This window comes from Gadus chalcogrammus, chromosome 3 (genome assembly GCF_026213295.1).
Source record: "Gadus chalcogrammus isolate NIFS_2021 chromosome 3, NIFS_Gcha_1.0, whole genome shotgun sequence".
NCBI lineage: Eukaryota > Metazoa > Chordata > Actinopteri > Gadiformes > Gadidae > Gadus > Gadus chalcogrammus.
The window spans coordinates 6035879-6055582 of record NC_079414.1 but is presented as its reverse complement, the minus strand read 5'-3'; positions in this window follow the sequence as shown (position 1 = coordinate 6055582).

The following is a 19704-nucleotide window of genomic DNA, read 5'->3' as shown; positions in this document are numbered from 1 at the left end:
AGTGCAGTTGATGTTTAGCCACAGTTAATACATGCCGAGCAGACCTGCGATCGCTGGCTGCTGATTTCCTCACAGCCTGAGAGCTATGAGGAATACAAGTGATCACAACACATTTCTGACAGCTGAAAATTGCGCATTTGTTGACCTTTATCCATTTAAAGTAAACAAATTATTTTTTCTTGTTGAAAGATATTTTATATTGTTTTCATATTATTATTTACTGATGGTGTTTACAGAATGCGAGTGTGTGTTATATTGAAAGCGAGGCTGGGTGTGCCTATATGAATATAGGCTACAGTGAGTTTGTAAGGTGCTGTACAAGCAAATCATATTGTCTACTCTGTACAGTGACAGGGAGTGTAAAGTAACCTACTTCATTCAATATCGAATAGGCTACTGTAGCCTACACTATGTACAAATGGTTTTGCTCATGGCAATTGTGACAGTCATTTTAACGTGTCATCAGGCAAGCTTCACTCATTCCAGGATGTATTATGCGTTGTCCTATAGCCTCAACCCAGTCTCACCAATCGCACGGTTTGACACTTTCAAAATGCGTGCAGTACATACGCCAAATGACCATTTCGCGTGCATATGATACGCAAAACCCAGCATTAACTACTGTGGAGGGCGGATACGTCCATTTCGCGTGCATATGACTGAAAAAAACCCAGCATTAACTGAATGGGAAATGCAATATTTTAGGACAGATTCACCATTAAACGTGTTTCTAATGACATTTCTAGCGAGAAATGTACTTTTTCCTTGAATAATCTTCAGTCAGTGAATGTGTATGATCTTTATTAATCTTTATTATCTGAATGGGAAATGCAATATTTTAGGACCGATTCACCGTTAAACGTGTTTCTAATAACATTTCTAGCGAGAAATATACTTTTTACTTGCATAATCTTCAGTCAGTGATTGTGTCTGATCTTTAGTTTTATATTTATTAGGAAGATTTTATCGGCTCGCTCGCATGTTTCAACAACGTCAGGTTGTTAGGGACGCTGCTTTCGCTAAACTAGCAACTCACGTGTTTCCTGCGTTTGTGTTATGAAACCGTTACTTTATGTAACTTTTAACGATATCATCTTGTTAGAAACACGTATATCTGAGAGCCAACCCAGTCGCCAAAAGCATACGTTGACAGTGTACGTCGTGAACACTGGATTACGTCGCATTTCAACATAAAATAGCGTGTTATACACACACACACACACACACACACACACACACACACACACACACACACACACACACACACACACACACACACACACACACACACACACACACACACACACACACACACACACACTGCATTTCGCTGCTAAATAAATAAATAAATACTAAGGCAGAATAAAGAATAAATTCATTCATTATCATTCAACTTCAACATGTGTTGTTACAGTATAGTGGAGGGATGACGTATATTGGCCAACCCGGAAGTGAGCGTCGCCCTGGGTTCCCTTGACAAAAAGCCAACGGGTTTTTCCATTTGATTTTGGATTATTGCAGAAAAATTAGCATCTTTGAAGCACCTCCTCAAAAACTGAAAATAAATAAAAATAACTCTGCTCCAAAGAAAGAAATGTAAACCAATGCATTCCGAATGGGAGTGTTTCTCCGATTTTTCCATGCTACACAGAACGAAATGTAAACCCATGCAAATAAAGACTTCATGGTCATAATCATTTAAATATCATTAATCTCCTGAGGGTGGTATTCTATTTTTTTCAACGGGGCTGCATCCAGTCACTTGACCGTCATGGTTGCTATGGTGGTTGCTATCGACCAGCCCCTCTAATCCTTACATGGCTCTAAAAAACACGCGACAAAGGAGCTGCCGTAAACTGTGTTGTTTTTGTCGTAAACTAGGGTCCGATGTTTAAAAAATAGACAGATATTCCAAGGTATCCTTAAAAGGCAGCTTGGATGTTTTTATTTTCTGCAGTTTAGACTTCTTCCATAACCTATTTTTGAAAGCAAAACACCAAGCTCATTGATTTAACGAGGCAGGGTTATTTGAAACAATTGATTATATAAATATTTATGAGAGGTCATTCCTTCTCCTGAGTTTTCTTCCTATTTATGTCTAGTGTACAACCCTACTGTCCACAAGCATCACCCCCCCCCTCCCCATATGGATTTGGAGAATTGTTGCCATGTCCCAGTGGGGGAGGTATCATATAAATGAAAGAGGGCATTCAATTACTACAATGATCAATTAGGAGGCCGAAGCCCTAAAGGAAGTGATGCAATAGGTGACTGGGTCGACAACATTTAAGTAAGCTTTACTTTGAGGTCTCTTATATATATCAAAGGGGGTCTCAAAGGACGCATACGCTTCAACCTGTGGCTCCAGCCCTACAGGAAATGACTCAGCAAGTGCTCCATCTCGTTGCACCTGCACCCAGCGGCTCACTTGCAAGATTTTGGCCTGAAGTTCTTCCCAGACCTACACCCTAGCCATCCAACACGCATATCTGAGAATCAGGCTTCTCTTTAATAATGACAAAATGTTATTAGAGAAATACACATTCACTTTTTGTTATCTCATAAGCGGCGTGGTGCCGGCTCCTTTTGACCTTTTGACCCCAGACTTCAAAAACGTGGCCACAGGCCAGCTGTGTCTACACACCTTAAGCCACAAATGTACACCTCCATCCCACAAAAAATGGGGACTAGAAACTAACCTCTGTCTTATGTACATTTACTGTACTGTTGGAGGTCACGCCCCTTTTCCGGCCTTTTCGAGATAGCTAGGGATGCTAAAATGTTTACACACATTTCCCGGGGCCCCGAGAACGACATATCCGAGATTTGGAGTTCTAGCCCTTAGAGAAAAAAGTTTTCCCAAATGGACTGTCATTTGGACAAAGCCCCTCAGAAGTGTTACCTGCAAGACCTAATGGTTCAGAATGTGGTGGAAAAAAAGTTTTTGAGATAGGAAGGTCCTACCGCCCTGAAATTTGAATACCTTATTCTAAGGCCTAACTGGGACCTCTGCACCGAAACTTGGCCCGGTCGGACCCCGAGGGCAGGAAGGGAGTGCCCTTCCTGCCCGAAACTTGGCCCAGTCGGACCCCGAGTGCAGGAAGGGGGGGCCTGGACTTTCATAATCCTCGCTCGGTGACTGTAAAGGATGTTTGGTCGGATGTTATGACGAAGAATCATAATGTGAATGTGAATATTCTATAAATGTCTTGATATCATCTTTCGTCTCAACACTTCTGCTGCAGCCGCTTAAAGCCTCACTCCGAGAACCTTAAAATATAAATCAATCCATTAGAAGTATGAAAATATCTTCCCGGTGGCGTAACGGAGCAAACAAGGTGTCCTTTGACATCTACGTTTCGAGGCGATTGCAACAGTGCCACACATGATCATATTTGAATATGTTTCGGGGTAGTAATTAGCTGTCGATTTTGGAGGCCTTTATCAATAATGACCAGCTATAGATTTGCTTCCCGATGGAGATTTTTGACAAATTACATGTTATTTAGCATCTACAAGTTAAGCTGAGTCCAATGAGATCAAGCTCGCCCTCTTGCTACACCGAGATCATGTCCTAGACCTAGGTGTACCATGTAAAATACATGTTACCATTTTCTAGAGTGTCATGCTTGGTGTCATTGGACTCAGCTCAACGTGTAAATGCTAAATAACATGTCATTTGTCACAAATTTCTATCGGGAAGCAAATCAATAGCTGCTCATTATTGATTAAGGCCTCCAATTTCGACAGCTAATTACTACCAATAAACATGTTCGAATATGCTCATGTGGGGCACCGTTGCAATTGCCTTGAAGCGTAGATGTTGAAGGACACCTTGTTCGCCCTCTTACCCGGGAAGATATTTACATGCTTCTGATTGACTAATGAATTGATTCAGCTATTCCCCCAGAAGTCTGGGGTCAAAAGGTCAAAAGGAGCCGGCACCACGCCGCTTATGAGACAAAAATTAATGTGTATTTCTCTCATACATTTTTGTCATTATTAAAGAGAGGCCTGATTCTCAGATATGCAGGTTGGATGGCTACGGTGTAGGTCTGGGAATAACTTCAGGCCAAAATCTTGCAAGCGAGCACTTGCTGAGTCATTTCCTGTAGGGCAGGAGCCACAGGTTGAAGCGTATGCGTCCTTTGAGACCCCCTTTGATATATAAGAGACCTCAAAGTAAAGCTTACTTAAATATTGTCGACCCAGTCACCTATTGCATCACTGCCTTTAGGGCTTCGGCCTCCTAATTGATCATTGTAGTATAATTGAATGCCCTCTTTCATATATATGATACCTCCACCACTGGGACGTGGCAACAATTCTCCAAATCCATATGGGGAGGGGGGGGTGATGCTTGTGGACAGTAGGGTTGTACACTAGACATAAATAGGAAGAAAACTCAGGAGAAGGAATGACCTCTCATAAATATTTATTTAATCAATTGTTTCAAATAACCCTGCCTCGTTAAATCAATGAGCTTGGTGTTTTGCTTTCAAAAATAGGTTCTGGAAGAAGTCTAAACTGCAGAAAATAAAAACATCCAAGCTGCCTTTTAAGGATACCTTGGAATATCTGTCTATTTTTTAACCATCGGCCCCTAGTTTACGACAAAAACAACACAATTTACGGCAGCTCATTTGCCGCGTGGTTTTTAGAGCCATGTAAGGATTAGAGGGGCTGGTCAATAGCAACCACCATAGCAACCATGACGGTCAAGTGACTGGATGCAGCCCCGTTGAAAAAAATAGAATACCACCCTCAGGAGATTAATGATATTTAAATGATTATGACCATGAAGTCTTTATTTGCATGGGTTTACATTTCGTTCTGTGTAGCATGGAAAAATCGGAGAAACACTCCCATTCGGAATGCATTGGTTTACATTTCTTTCTTTGGAGCAGTTATTTTTATTTATTTTCAGTTTTTGAGGAGGTGCTTCAAAGATGCAATTTTTTCTGCAATAATCCAAAATCAAATGGAAAAACCCGTTGGCTTTTTGTCAAGGGAACCCAGGGCGACGCTCACTTCCGGGTTGGCCATCATCCCTCCACCACTATACTGTAATAACACATGTTGAAGTTGAATGATAATGAATGAATTTATTCTTTATTCTGCCTTAGTATTTATTTATTTATTTAGCAGCGAAATGCAGTGTGTGTGTGTGTGTGTGTGTGTGTGTGTGTGTGTGTGTGTGTGTGTGTGTGTGTGTGTGTGTGTGTGTGTGTGTGTGTGTGTGTGTGTGTGTGTATAACACGCTATTTTATGTTGAAATGCGACGTAATCCAGTGTTCACGAAAACGTACAATGTCAACGTATGCTTTTGGCGACTGGGTTGGCTCTCAGATATAGGTGTTTCTAACAAGATGATATCATTAAAAGTTACATAAAGTAACGGTTTCATAACACAAACGCAGGAAACACGTGAGTTGCTAGTTTAGCGAAAGCAGCGTCCCTAACAACCTGACGTCGTTGAAACATGCGAGCGAGCCGATAAAATCTTCCTAATAACTATAAAACTAAAGATCAGACACAATCACTGACTGAAGATTATGCAAGTAAAAAGTATATTTCTCGCTAGAAATGTTATTAGAAACACGTTTAACGGTGAATCGGTCCTAAAATATAGCATTTCCCATTCAGATAATAAAGATTAATAAAGATCATACACATTCACTGACTGAAGATTATTCAAGGAAAAAGTACATTTCTCGCTAGAAATGTCATTAGAAACACGTTTAATGGTGAATCTGTCCTAAAATATTGCATTTCCCGTTCAGTTAATGCTGGGTTGTGCGTATCATATGCACGCGAAATGGACGTATCCGCCCTCCACAGTAGTTAATGCTGGGTTTTGCGTATCATATGCACGCGAAATGGTCATTTGGCGTATGTACTGCACGTATTTTGAAAGTGTCAAACCGTGTGATCTGTACGCATATTGGTGAGACTGGGTTGGTTAAATAGCGGCGCAAGTTGTGTGGCGTGTGAATGGGTTGAATTGCGTGCGTCTCACGGAGAGCCCTGCGCAATGTTCAGCTGTCAGAAATGTGTTGTAATCACTTGTATTCCTCATAGCTCTCAGGCTGTGAGGAAATCAGCAGCCAGCGATCGCAGGTCTGCTCGGCATGTATTAACTGTGGCTAAACATCAACTGCACTGAAGTCATCATAACTTCAAGTTCTCATTTTCAAATGATTAAACTATTATTGTTATTTGAAGCCGTGTCAGTCTTGACTGTGGGTGGTGTGGTCCTCTGTGTCTGCTAGTCTATATAATACAGTAATATTTTTGTCGACATTATCAAACGGAAGAACTTTTATTCTGAAGAGCACAGGGCAATGAAGCACGCTAGCCAATAAGAGGACCCGCCCACCGGCGGAAACCAGATATTGAGTGGTAAATTCGTTTCGCTCAGTAAGAACCAAAAAACGAATAAACGAACTGAAATTTAGATTTTCGTTTTCTTGTCAAAACGAAAAAACGAAAAAACGGCTTGTTTTCTGGTTTCTGCTTGCGTCAATTATTCCCAGAAAACAGAGTAATAAAACGTACCTTGCTCATAAAGTATCCATCCTGTCAATAATCGGTGGCCGCTTCATTTCGACCTATAAGCAGACACACTGCAGGTGAGGTGGGCTCTTAATTCAACGTTACAATACCTGCAACGATCTTTGCTGTCATCTGCTGGGGCAGGCGCGATCCACGATTTTAATTCTGGGTCGGTCTCCCATTCCTTTCTATAAAGTTTTTTATATTTCCCCCACTTCGGCATGATGCTTATTTCGCTAACAGAGTTGAGAGAGAGCGGGCTTTTGCCTCAGACTTCTGCGTCGGCACACAACGGTTTGTTGATGTGACGGATGGGGGTGTAGCAGGAAGTAGCGGGAAGAACCCGGCGAGGCTGACTGATGGGGGAGTAGTCTTTGCAGAGGCATCCGTCAGCCAATCAAATCGCTTCGCCGGGTTCTTCCCGCTACTTCCTGCTTGTTGCGATGCAAGATGACCCGCTTTCCCGCTTTCCAGTATCGTCAGAGCCCGAGTCGCGCCACAGTGCTTAAATTTGCAGACGCGATCTGATTGGATGACGGATCCGTCGCTGCCGAAAAAGTTGAACATATTTCAACTTCTTGACTGAGCCGAAGGCTCCAACGGAACGTACGGATCCACAATGCATTGCGCGTCCGTCCCCATTAAAGTCAATGGGGATCACGCAACGGACGCATGTAGTGGGCACGGGGCGTAACGCTACATGCCCACTGCACCGTCAGTCAACGGACGTGGGAAGGCGTGGCTGACGGATGGGGGTGTAGTCTTTGCAGAGGCATCCGTCAGCCAATCAAATCGCTTCGCCGGGTTCTTCCCGCTTCTTCCTGCTTGTTGCGATGCAAGATGACCCGCTTTCCCGCTTTCCAGTATCGTCAGAGCCCGAGTCGCGTCACAGTGCTTAAATTTGCATACGCGATCTGATTGGATGACGGATCCGTTGCTGCCGAAAAAGTTTAACATTTTTCAACTTTTTGACGGAGCCGAAGGCTCCAACGGAACGGACGGATCCACAATGCATTGCGCGTCCGTCCCCATTCGAAGTCAATGGGGATCAGTCAACGGACGGAGGTAGTGGGCACGAGGCGTACATGCCCACTGCACCGTCAGTCAACGGACGTGGGAAGGCGTGGCTGACGGATGGGGGTGTAGTCTTTGCAGAGGCATCCGTCAGCCAATCAAATCGCTTCGCCGGGTTCTTCCCGCTTCTTCCTGCTTGTTGCGATGCAAGATGACCCGCTTTCCCGCTTTCCAGTATCGTCAGAGCCCGAGTCGCGTCACAGTGCTTAAATTTGCATACGCGATCTGATTGGATGACGGATCCGTCGCTGCCGAAAAAGTTGAACATTTTTCAACTTTTTGACGGAGCCGAAGGCTCCAACGGAACGGTCGGATCCACAATGCATTGCGCGTCCGTCCCCATTCAAAGTCAATGGGGATCAGTCAACGGACGGAGGTAGTGGGCACGAGGCGTAAGAGTTCTACACAATTTATATATGTTTTGATGAGAAACATAAATCAAACGTTTTGCATACAGTTTGTTTGTTTACATCTCATCCTCATCCTCATCCTCATCCGCTTATCCGGGGTCGGGTCGCGGGGGGAGCAGCTCAAGCAGGGGGCCCCAGACTTCCCTTTCCCGGGCCACATTGACCAGCTCTGACGGGGGGATCCCGAGGCGTTCCCAGGCCAGTGTTGAGATATAATCTCTCCACCTAGTCCTGGGTCTTCCCCGAGGTCTCCTCCCCACTGGACGTGCCTGAAACACCTCCCAAGGAAGGCGCCCAGTGGGCATCCTTACCAGATGCCCGAACCACCTCAGCTGACTCCTTTCTAAGTAAAGGAGCAGCGGCTCTAATCCGAGTTCCTCACGGATGGCTGAGCTTCTCACCCTATCCCTAAGGGAGACGCCAGCCACCCTTCTGAGAAAACTCATCTCGGCCGCTTGTACCCGCGATCTCGTCCTTTCGGTCATCACCCAGCCCTCATGACCATAGGTGAGGATAGGAACGAAGATCGACCGGTAGATCGAGAGCTTTGCCTTGCGGCTCAGCTCTCTTTTCGTTACAACGGTGCGGTAAAGCGAACGCAATACCGCCCCCGCTGCTCCGATTCTCCGGCCAATCTCACGCTCCATAGTACCCTCACTCGCGAACAAGACCCCGAGGTACTTGAACTCCTTCACTTGGGCTAAGGACTCATTTCCTACCCGGAGTAAGCAATCCACCGGTTTCCTGCTAAGAGTCATGGCCTCAGATTTAGCGGTGCTGATCCTCATCCCAGCCGCTTCACACTCGGCCGCCAGCCGATCCAGTGAGTGCTGAAGGTCACAGGCCGATGATCCAATGAGGACCACATCATCTGCAAAAAGCAGTGACGAGATCCTCAGACCACCGAACTGCAACCCCTCCCCACCACGACTACGCCTCGATATCCTGTCCATGTATATCACAAACAGGATTGGTGACAAGGCGCAGCCCTGGCGGAGACCAGCACCCACTGAGAACGAAACTGACTGGCTGCCGAGAACACGAACACAGCTCTCGCTTTGGGAGTACAAAGATTGGATGGCCCTGAGGATAGACCCCCTTACCCCATACTCCCGCAGCACCTCCCACAGTTTCTCCCGGGGGACCCGGTCATACGCCTTCTCCAGATCCACAAAACACATGTAGACCGGATGGGCATACTCCCAGGCCCCCTCCAGGATCCTTGCGAGAGTGAAGAGCTGGTCCGTAGTTCCACGTCCGGGGCGAAAACCGCATTGTTCCTCTTCAATCTGAGGTTCGACGATCGGCCGAACCCTCCTTTCCAGCACCTTGGAGTAGACTTTACCAGGGAGGCTGAGAAGTGTGATACCCCGGTAATTGGCACACACTCTCTGGTCCCCCTTTTTGAACAGGGGAACCACCACCCCGGTTTGCCACTCCTTTGGCACTGTACCCGACTCCCACGCGATGTTGAATAGGCGTGTCAACCATGACAGCCCCTCAACACCCAGAGCCTTTAGCATTTCTGGCTGGATCTCATCAATCCCTGGGGCTTTGCCACTGCGGAGATGTTTGACTACCTCAGTGACCTCCACCAGGGAAATTGACGACGAAACACCATCAACCTCGAGCTCTGCCTCCAACATAGAGGGCGTGTTATTCGGATTCAGGAGTTCCTCAAAGTGTTCCTTCCAACGTCCGACGACCTCCTCAGTTGAGGTCAACAGAGTCCCATCCTTACTGTACACAGCTTGGATGGTTCCCCGTTTCCCCCTCCTGAGGTGCCGGATAGTCTTCCAGAAACACTTTGGTGCCGACCGAAAGTCCTTCTCCATGGCCTCTCCGAACTTCTCCCACACCCGCTGCTTAGCCTCCGACACGGCAGCCGCTGCAGCCCTTCGAGCCTGTCGGTACCCTGCAACCGAGTCAGGAGTCCTCCAGGATATCATATCCCGGAAGGCCTCCTTCTTCAGTCGGACGGCTTCCCTGACCACCGGTGTCCACCACGGTGTCCGAGGGTTACCGCCCCTTGAGGAGCCTAAGACCCTGAGGCCAAAGCTAGCCACCGCAGCTTCAGCAATGGAGGCTTTGAACACCGCCCACTCCGGCTCAATGCCCCCAACCTCCACAGGAATGCCAGAAAAGCTCCGCCGGAGGTGTGAGTTGAAGATACCTAGGACGGGGGCCTCCTCCAGACGTTCCCAGTTCACCCGCACTACTCGTTTGGGCTTACCAGGTCTATCCGGAAATTTCCCCCATTCCCTGATCCAACTCACAACCAGATGGTGGTCGGTTGACAGTTCCGCCCCTCTCTTTACCCGAGTGTCCAAAACATGCGGCCTCAGATCAGATGACACGATCACGAAATCGATCATCGATCTTCGGCCTAGGGTACTCTGGTACCAGGTACACTTATGAGCACCCTTATGTTCGAACATGGTGTTTGTTATGGATAATCCATGACTAGCACAGAAGTCCAATAACAAACGACCGCTCGGGTTTAGATCAGGGAGGCCGTTCCTCCCCACCACGCCTCTCCAGGTGTCTCCATCGTTGCCCACGTGGGCGTTGAAGTCTCCCAGCAGAACTACGGAGTCCCCTACTGGAGCCCCATACAGGACTCCATTCAGGGTCTCCAAGAAGGCCGAGTACTCTGAGCTGCTGTTTGGTGCATACGCACAAACAACAGTCAGAGTTTTCCCCCCTACAACCCTTAGGCGCAGGGAGGCGACCCTCTCGTCTACCGGGGTAAACTCCAACACCGCGGCGCTCAGCCGGGGATTTATGAGTATCCCCACACCCGCCCGGCGCCTCACGCCCTCGGCAACTCCGGAGAAGAATAGAGTCCAACCCTTATCCAGGAGTACGGTACCAGAGCTGAGACTGTGCGTGGAGGTAAGCCCCACCAGATCTAACTGATAGCGCTCCACCTCCCTCACAAGCTCCGGTTCCTTTCCCCACAGCGAGGTGACGTTCCACGTCCCCAGAGCCAGCTTCTGCCGCCCGGGTCTGGTCCGTCGAGACCCCTGACCTTCGCTGCCACCCATGTGGCTGCGCACCCGACCCCAACGGGTCTTCCCACAGGTGGTGGGCCCATGGGATGAAGAGAGGGGGGGTGCCACGTAGTTTGTTCGGGCTGTGCCCGACCGGGCTCCGTGGCAAACCCGGCCACCAGGCGCTCGCCATCGAGCCCTCCGTCTGGGCCTAGCTCCAGACGGGGGCCCCGGGCTTCCTCCGGGCCGGGTCACATCTCCTCTTTTTTTGTTCTTCATTGGAGTTTTTTGAACCATTCTTAGTCTGGCCCCTCACCTAAGACCACTCTGCCATGAGAGACCCTACCAGGAGCACAAGGCTCCAGACAACACAGCTCTCAGGTTCACAGGGACACGCAAACCTCTCCACCACGATAAGGTGACGAAATGTTACTGTTTGTTTACAGTAACATTTCTATCCAAGGCATCCATAACTTGGTCAAGTCACCATACATGGATTACAAACTTACATTCAACCTCACTGAAATGAATCCATACTCTATCAAAGGTTTCCATAACCTGGGTCAAGTAACCATACATCCAAAACATTGGCAGAATGTAATGCTTTTAAGTGGTAGGTTAAGGTAACAGATGAAAAGCATGTAGTTGATGTGGTTTTATCCTGATATTGGCCTCCTTCACTTTCCCTATGTCTGTTTAGATGTCCTTAAATAAATGTTAATATAATGTTAATAAATGTTACCATCTAGGAAATTGCAGTAATTTTTGTTATTTTCAATGAAGAAATTATAGTAAAATGACTAATTAAATAGTTATTTTACTTTTAATTTCTCAGTAACTTTAAATGATTTTTTACTTTTTTAGAGTTTTAAAGTTGAATTTTAGAGTTTATTCCCTTAAATAACAGACAAATATTTGTGAAATTACGATATATTTGTGAACGTATTTTAACAATAAATATATGGATTTCTAATAGGTTTTCTTTGTAAAAGAACAGGAATATTGTGTGTTTTCACAGTTACAGTGATTTCATGTTAGTTTACATTTGACATGTAAAATAAAAGTCCTTTTGTAAATTAAATGGTATTTTAAAAATACAGACAAAATCTGTAAAACAGTAAAATTCTGTTATATTACAACTTTTTTTTACAGTGTACTTATGCCTTCACACTCATTCCCTCAGTCTCACCTTCCTTCCTCCCCCGCATATCGTCTCATCTTCTCTCACTAAATTTTTTTAATCCCTGTCTCTCTCTTTTTCAATCTCTCATTTTGTCTATCTATTTCCTTCTTTCCTTCTCTCTTTCTGTCTCCTCAACTAATGTGCAGAACAATGAGTGGATAATTTCCCCCGGTCTCTGCGGATGGATGTGGAGCAAAAATAGAGAAGGTTACCTTTCATGTTGAATTTTAACGGAACGTTTGAGATATCCCCGAGATGATTAAATAGGAGCACTCTTGACAAGGTCACCCAGATGTGCACACACACATGCACATGCACACAAACACACACACACATGTGCACACTGGAATACCGACCCAAAGATAGGTACGCATGTCCTCAGACATTAACACACACAGACAGCATTAATGGTCAAAATACCTCAGAGTTACACTGCCTTGTCTTACAGAGTTGAAGAGCAGGGATTTTATTTTCTATGACTGGCCCATACATTATGTTTCTTTATTTCTTTATGTGTGTGTGTGTATGTGTGTGTGTGTGTGTGTGTGTGTGTGTGTGTGTGTGTGTGTGTGTGTGTGTGTGTGTGTTTTTGTGTGTGTGTGTGTGTGTGTGGGTGTGTGTTTGTGTGTGTGTGTGTGTTTGTGTGTGTGGTTTGATAATACAACGGATCGTTGCCCTTGTAAAATGCAACGATTCTCTAAGTAACACTGAACACCCAGAGCCCAATGAAACTGAGTTATGAAACTGTGGCCCTCAACTGCATGTCACCTCTGTGATCCCTGCAAACCTGCAAGTGTATGCTTTTTTTTTTAATACCATTAGCTGACATTTTAGCAACAAACAAGGCTGGATATATGTTTTCATACATGCATACATACATACATACATACATGTGTGTGTGTGTGTGTGTGTGTGTGTGTGTGTGTGTGTGTGTGTGTGTGTGTGTGTGTGTGTGTATTTCATGTCATTTTCTGAGTCAGACAAGTGTTAGGCAAATTGGAGTCACCTTCTCTGATGGAGCCATCATGGATTCAGCTAGCGTCCCTCTACATAGGGGCCTGGATGAATGGTCTCTCTCTCTCTCTCTCTCAAAACTTTTACTTTCTGTTTTCATCTTTCACATTACAGTTGTAACCATAGTAGCAGTTAGAGGTCCCCTTGCTCTCCCACCTTCCAATTCTGAAATTTTCATTGCCTTTTCCCCACAACGACAGCAGCTCTCCTCCTCACCTTCGACCCGCCCCCCCCCACCCATTTCCACACATATCTCTCCTGTCTTCTCATTTTCTCGCTTACTCTCTCCATCAACTCAACCTCTACACACTCACCACCCACCAATGCACCCCCCCTCCCCCCACACAATAACATATTCATCTCACTTCAGTCCCTCACCCTCTCATCTCCTCCCCTGCCCTGTCTAATGCCCCCCTCTCTCCTTCTCCAATTCTTTATTTTTTTTCAATAAATCCTGCCACCAGCTCTGGTCTCTACCATGCCAGAGGATAAAGACCACTTTGTTTTAATTTTTGGCAGGGATACAGCAGTTGACAAAAAAAAGTAAGTACAAAGTGTCTTGTGTATATTCAAACACACACACACACGCACACGCTGAAAGCCACAAAGCTACTCTGCAATGATGTAATTAAAACACTTGTCACCTGTCTACACACAGATAGCAACAGAGCTGACAAAACAGCCCCCTTTTTCCTCCAATGCTCTATTATAAGCGTATTCACACATTTGTTTATGATTAGCACACTTGGGAGCTTTTCAGTTGAGATGAAAGTCACGAGAGAATTGTAAAGAGGACTTAATAATGCTTTTTATTGTCCAGAACGTGTTATCAGTATTTAACCTAGTTGACAGTCAATCATATCTATCCATGACTGTGTTATCAGTGTAAGTCAAGCCAAATGCATATCATTTGAATCACCATCTTGTTGACTATAAAGCAGCATAGATTTGATTAAGATTTTCAACTGGCAGGGCTAGTTGCTACAGTGTTACAACTATGCTGTATGGGGTATGATGACACATAATGGAAGGCTATGTCGCCTTGGTAGTAGTGGTGGAATGGTAGTAGTAACAGCGTTCCATTTCTGGCGGTAATTATTTATCTCATCATCAGGACATTCAATAAGTTACAAAATTATAATCATACAAATGTGTGAAAGGAATAAAATGCAATTGTTATGCCACTAGGGGTCTCCCAATCAAACCAATAAGGAAAGTGTTGGTTGGATGACGTTGTAGTGTAGAAGTGTGGGGTCATGGGAGTCGTTGCCTTCACCACCATCTCCAGTGAAAAATTATCTGACGAGACTGGTTTAATCGATATAATTTCATTGTAATGACATAATAGCGTCAACCTCCTAAATTTAGATGAGTCGATTAGGCAAACAGCTGTAGATTATGTTGAATGGAGAATTAAATCGTGGGCAAATACTTGCCCACTATACATACTATGGTTTATTACAAAGCATTGTAATAAACCATAGCATGTATAATGACACTTAGTATTTACAAAATAAAGATTAACTTAACACATGTATTTCTTTATTATTCATGAACTCAAAATTATAAGTAAAAGTACAAGCTTAAACTAATGACAGCTCTCTCAATGTAGCAACATCAAATTTGGCAGCTGATCATGTCCTTTCTGTATCTCATTTAAGAGTGTTACATTTATGTCCATAATTCCTTTTTTCCTCAAGAGATTAAATAAGACATGTGCTATTCAATTCCTCTGGTCCCGTGTACATGTGCTCAGTGTTGAATGAGAGGCGTTACGAGGTCGAACGGCTGTCCTATCAGTACATCATACCACTATCTCTTCCTCTCTCTGTATTCTGGTTCACATGATGAAACTGTTTCCCAGTGTTTCAGTGTTTTACTGTGAAACTCCATCCCAGGCACAACTCACACAGTGGCAGCATGATTTATAATTCAGCACTTATGAACATACTCTCTGACAGGATGTGTGTGTGTGTGTGTGTGTGTGTGTGTGTGTGTGTGTGTGTGTGTGTGTGTGTGTGTGTGTGTGTGTGTGTGTGTGTGTGTGTGTGTGTGTGTGCTTTTTTCTTCTTCATCCTTGTGTGTCATGTGTGTCTTCTATGAAGCGCCCCTGCTCCCCGGGGGTAAGGGGGGGACGCTGTGGAACAAAGGGTGTCCCCTGCTGGAAGGAGCGAATTGGATGAAATCAAGGTAAATCTTACTCAGTGTTTCCTACTCAGTTTCTCTAACCCTTCTCTCTACATATACATGTCTTTCATTTATTCCTCACTTTGCTTATGCAACCCAGTCTCACACCAAAATGTATTTGATTGTGATTGTGTATTTGAGGATTGTATGTGACATTTAGTTTCTTAATTATTACAAAAATTGTCAGGTCTCGCGAAAGAGTTTGGTTTATATGGACTCTGCTACCACTGAAAATCAAACATGGCAGACATTAGTTTGATTGTTAGTGGTAAATGCAGTATTAACATTGTTTTGAAATAAGCTGCTTGTGGCATTTTTCATGCTTAATAGGGGTTTTGAGAGACTAGAATGAGTGTAGGCTATATTCTGTTGAAGAAATAACCAAAATGACTCAATATGTATTTCAAACATGTGGAGCCATTCAGAATCTCCCTGAATAGGAGATTTTTATTCCTGTAACTTGCACTCATATATCCGTTATTCAATACATGAACAAGAAGGTGGTCAAAATATATGAACAAACTATAACAACGTAAGTTACGGATGTAACTATGGATCTGTGAGACCGAGGGATGACATCACTACGGTCTAAAAAGGAATGAGTACATCGTTCTGCCTATCACCGACACCATATGTCAAAATCGTCATGCCCATGACCTCCAGAAGCAGAACTTCCCGCGATTGTAAATAGCATGGATTGCTACCGGTTCGTCCTCCTACCTTGATCGCCTCAGGCTGTTCTAAGCAACAGAAGATAGTGACTGTCATCCCTCGGTCTCACAGATCCATAGTTACATCCGTAACTTACGATCAGTATCGACCTCACTCTGACCGTCACTACGGTCTAAAAAGGGATGACTAATACCAAAATGGTTGTGAGGAACGTATTGTTAAAATTATTTTAAGAAATATTTTAAAACCTCGCTCAGTCATGGACATGAGGGCGGCATTGCCGACCGAAGCCGGGCGAGTTACATCCACCCTATAAAACCTTGTGAACGTGCATGGCATAGACCATGAGGCCGCTGCACAGATGTCGTCAGCTGGCACTCCCCTGAGGGCAACTCAGGACGTTGCCATACTTCTGGTTGAATGAGCCCTTATACCAGGCGGGACTTGCATCCCGCTTGCTCTGTAGGCATGGGAAATAACTTCTACCAACCAATGGGACAGCCTCTGCTTCGAAAGAGGTAAGCCTCTCTTTGCTGCCCCAAAGCAGACGAAAAGTTGGGAGTGTGCTCCCCTTAGTGGCCGTGTATGGGTCAGGTAAGCTCTCAAGGCCCTCACTGGGCACAAAGTGAGCAACCTCTCCTGCTCTGCCTGTGAGGCAGAGGCGGGCTGAAACACATCCACCTCCAAAACCTGATTGATGGACTGCCTATTAACAACCTTTGGCAGAAAAGCCGGAATTGGCCACAGTGACACACTGGTGCCACCTTCCCTCCACCTGAGTCAATCGCCACTGACAGAGAGGGCACACAGCTCCCCAACCCGTCTTGCTTAGCAGAGGGCTTAAAGGAATGCTGTCTACAAAGAGCGTAGATCGGCATCCGCAATGGGCTCGTACGGGGCTTCAGTGAGTGATGCTAAAAACCACCGGGAGGTCCCAGCATGGTGCCCGTAGGGTGCTCCCTTCAAGAACTGGCCCACCATGGGATGCCGCCCGAGAAGCCCGTTGTTCGTGTCCTGGTGCAAAGTAGAAATGGCCGAAGCGTAGACTTTCACCGTGCTAACCGCCTTGCCTTGGTCCAGCTGGGACTGCAAGAAACGCAGCACGTGTGGCACAAGGCAAGCCGCTGCTGGCTCAATATCCATACTCTGGCACCAGCCTGAGAAAATTCTCCATCTGAGCGCATAGCTAGCTCTAGTAGATGGAGCCCTAGCGTTGTTGAGTGTCTCCCGAACAGACGCATCTTACATCTCAGTGACGGGATCTGTACTGGCCAAACCCAAAGGTGCAGGGCGAACGGGTTCGGATGCCATATCTGCCCGCCTGCTTGTGCCAGCAGGTCTGCCCTGCTCTGCAACTGCCATTGCTGACCCTGTAGTAGCTGGAGCAGATCTGAAAACCAGGGTCCCGCTGGCCAATGTGGGGCAACCTGCAGGACTGTGTGTTGGCCCTCCTTGATCCTCTGCAGAACCTGAGGGATGAGAGGGATCGGAGGAAAAGCGTACAACAAGCCTGTCGGCCACTCTTGCGATAGAGCATCCAGGCCCAAACTGCCCCCCTGCCCCCTGAGAGAGTACCACTCTGGGCAGTGGATTGTTTCCGCTGACGCAAACAGATCCACTAGCGCAACCTCGTAGTGCATCCAGATCTGTTTGACAACTTCTGTGTGCAGTCTCCACTCTCCCAGGAGTTGTCCCATCCTGGAGAGCATGTCGGCCGCACTGTTTGCTACGCCCGGAATGTGCACAGCCCTTACTGATGCCAGTCGAGGCCATGCCCACGTCAGTAGTTCCTCCGCCACCTGGAGGCATCTCTGGGACTTTGTCCCCCCCTGGTGATTGACATGATAAACTGCTGAGGTGTTGTCCGATCTCACCAGAACGTGGTTGCGCTGTATCGCTGGCAGGAATCGCTGAAGTGCGAGGTGAATGGCCTTCAGTTCGAGGACATTTATATGCTCTGACGTCCACGGAGGTTGCCAAATACCCCTTACCGAACATCCTTCCCGGACAGCCCCCCACCCTGTTAGGGATGCATCTGTAGAGATGGCCTGCCTCCTGTGTGGAAGACCCCCCAGGGGGACACCTCTGAGCAGGAACTCCCTGTTCCTCCAAAGACGCAGGGCCCGAATGCAAGCTCGAGAAACATGCAGCTTGACCTGCCTGTCGTCTCTGTGGTGGAGTTGGAAAGCATTGCACCAGCACTGGAAGGGCCGTGACCTCAGCAGACCAAGTGGAACTACTACAGCTGCTGCAGCCATCAAGCCCAGCAGTCTCTGGGCTCTGTTGGCAGTAACCAGCTTGCCCAGCCGAAAATACCTCAGGGTCTCGATCAAGCTGTCCGCACTCCAACCAGTGAGAGACCCTTTCATACTGGCTGAATCGAAGAGAATCCCCAGGAACACTGCCTGTTGACGGGGCTGCAAATTGCTCTTCTTCCAGTTGACTGTGATGCCCAAGAACTGGATGTGGACCAGCAACGTATTGGTGTCGCGCCCTACCTGCTCTCGAGAGGGGGCGCAAATAAGTCGTCCAGTTACGGGAGTATTTTCAACCCCCGTGCCTGGAGTGGGGCTAGTTCGGCGGAGACCACCCGGTTAGGGAGAGGCCGAAGGGGAGGACCTGGAACTGGAACGCCCTGCCCTGGAAGGCAAACCGGAGGTATGGCCTGTGTTCCGGGAAGATTGGGACATGGAAATAGGCGTCCTTTAAGTCCAGAGACGTAAACCACTCCCCCCGCTGAATTGACCCTATCATCACTGCGGTGTGGACCATTTTGAATGGCAACACCTTGAGGTACTGATTCAGGGGCCTTAGATCGAGAACAGGCCGCTGACCGCCGTCCTTTTTGGGCACAATAAAATGTGCGCTGAGTGGTACCTCTGCTATGGCACCTTTTAAAAGTAGCTCAGCTCCTGGACCTCCTTGTCGAGCACTGACTTTAAAATTGGGTCTCTTACAGGCGTTACTTTGACCCCTAAAAATGCCGATAGGGCAGCTTCCACCAGGCCCATGGCATCTCCGTCTGCCGGGTCTAGCGTCCTACGCAGAGCCGCCAGTGTCGAACCTAGAGCGTTGCCTGTGCGGGCTGCTCGTGCCGATGCATTAAAGGAGCGAGTGACCAGGCGGTCCGTCTTTGCACACTCTTTACATGGGCAATTTGGGTTAGAGGACACCCGGGCAGGGCCCAGCGATGTCCAGGAGGCATTTGACGCCTCCACTGGCGGCATGTCCCCAAGCCCTGTTTCAGCTGGGTAAACAGTCATAGCCAGATAACGGCAGCCTGCATTAAACTGGGGCCACTTGAAGGCGCTGCCCCAACTGGACGTGAGCATCCTGGTGTAGTCCTCTGCCACAGGAATAGAAGGTGGGGGGCTAATGTGCGAGACGCCCTCCCAAACACCGGGTCCGGTGTTGGGGGCTGGAGGCCCAGGATGCTAGCGGCGCTCAGCACCCTGGACATCAGAGAGCTAACAGGTGTCTCCCCCACCCCTGTAGACTCACCTCTAGAGTCAGTACGTGGTTCACCACCGCGGCCAGCTCCACCTGTTGTGTCCTCCGTGGCCTGTGATGCCAGGAGAGATAACACATCATCGGCCTCGTCCTCTTGCTCATCCTG